The sequence below is a fragment of the Brassica oleracea genome, chromosome C1 (assembly GCF_000695525.1).
Source record: "Brassica oleracea var. oleracea cultivar TO1000 chromosome C1, BOL, whole genome shotgun sequence".
Lineage (NCBI taxonomy): Eukaryota > Viridiplantae > Streptophyta > Magnoliopsida > Brassicales > Brassicaceae > Brassica > Brassica oleracea.
Window position 1 is genome coordinate 11,678,221 of NC_027748.1, and position 2,064 is coordinate 11,680,284.

Consider the following 2,064-nt stretch of genomic DNA (forward strand, 5'->3'; position numbering starts at 1 on the left):
GGATCCATCTTAGACGGCACATATATTTGTGGTGGCTTATCCAAATATCTTAAGATGTTATATGTCTGGCTCATGACCCGTAATAAATTTGAGATGGGAATATATATGCCCACTTAATGGTCTGATGCATATTAGTTAAGATGCATATTAGTTAAGATGCATGTAAATTCGTGTGTCCCCAAGCCTTGGACTAAGAGTTTGGACCTATGGGTAATGGCCAATACAGATTTATAAAAGGATTTAGCCAAGCTATATATAGTATGGACATGTGCGGATTTGTCCTCACTGCCCCCTCATGGACATACTATAATCTTTAAGTGCTTTGGGACATCATGGCCTAATGAGTTTCCCTTGTGTTCATGCTACACACGTGAGATTATATGGGATAACTCTTTGTGCCATTTCCAATATCAACTTCGCATCATGTTTTGGACCAGGATGGCCAATTCGGTCATACCATAAAGTGTATAATTTCATGGGTAAACCATTTTGGTTACCATGATTATTGCCTCTATCATACTGATGTTTGATGTTGGCATAGTCTAGATCAATAGAGAATGCATGTATAGTTTTTTAGGACTCATTATGGCCTTGAGTGATTTTGTACATATATCTGATGGAACTCTTTGTTTCTTTCGCCCATTGTTTCAATATGGAAACCATTCATTCTTATATCTCTATATAATCTCAATGGNNNNGGTCAACAAGATGCTTGGGAGTCCTACAAGTCTTAGCCCAATGATTGTTCATACCATATCTATGGCACACGTATTTCTCTGATTTAGTCGAGTGTTGATGTTTGAAAGAAGATCCACGGCCACGGCCATGGCCTCGTCCAAATGAGCCACGGTCCCGTCCATGGTCTCGACCAGTTCCTCGCCCGCGGCCAAAGGATCTTCGACCGTGGCCACGTCCGTTCGATTTGTCTCGACCACGGCAATGCTGGCCGTTTCCTTGGACGTGATTGGACTCTTTATTGTCCTCTGTAGCGTGTGCATCAGGTAGTGGAGGTTTCTCATTAGTAATTCATTGTTCTGCTCAGCGAGCAAGAGACAAGAAATAAGATTAGCATAGGTTTTAAAACCTTTCTCACGGTACTGTTGTTGTAACAGCACATTGCTTGCAAGGAAAGTGGAACTTGTTTTCTCAAGCATATCCTGTTCCGTAATACTTTTACCACACAGTTTCATTTTAGAAACAATCTTAAACAGTGCAGAGTTATACTCGTCCACAGACTTATAGTCTTGGATCCTCAGATTCGTCCAATCAAACCGAGCTTTTGGTAAGATCACCGTTCTCTGGTGATCATATCTCGATTTCAATTCATTCCAAAGATCTAGTGGATTCTCAATGGTTAGATATTGATCCTCGAGACTCTCAACTAGATGATGACGAATGATCAAGATGGCTCTGTAACGATCCTTTTCATTGGCATTATTGTTCTCGGTGATACACTCACCTAGTTCCTTGGATTTCAGGATGATCTTAGCATCGAGCGCCCACTGAAGGTAATTGTCTCCATATAGATTTAGGGCAGCGAAATCAAAGTTGTTGATTATCGACATCTGAAGTTATAGATTAATATTTATAGATCTTTTAGGAATAGTTTTTAATGTTTAAAAGATTAGGGTTTTATGTTCAAACAATCAAACAAGCCTTCACAGCCAAGGTCTATGCCTCACGGCCAATGAGCAAGCCGCACGGCCATGGATGCAAACTAGTTCGTTTTTAAGCATTTAGTTTGTCGTGTAATTGCAATCCTAACATGGTTTTTTCTATCAGTTCATGATGCAATCAAAACAAGCAAACCTATTGGCCAAGCAAAGATCAAGCCACACAGCTATTTGATTCAATTCAACATCATTCCTAGAATTAGTTCTAAGTGTAATTGCAATCAATCAATATGATTAAGTTATGGTATGAATGCAACAAGGCCATACGGCCACGACTATGATCAAGTCTAGAACAGTTTAACCTAACATGTAGTTTCAGATTTTGATTTTAAAATAATCTAAACTAGGTCATTAGGGTTTTAGTTTAAACAAGCCAAACAATCAGATTCGA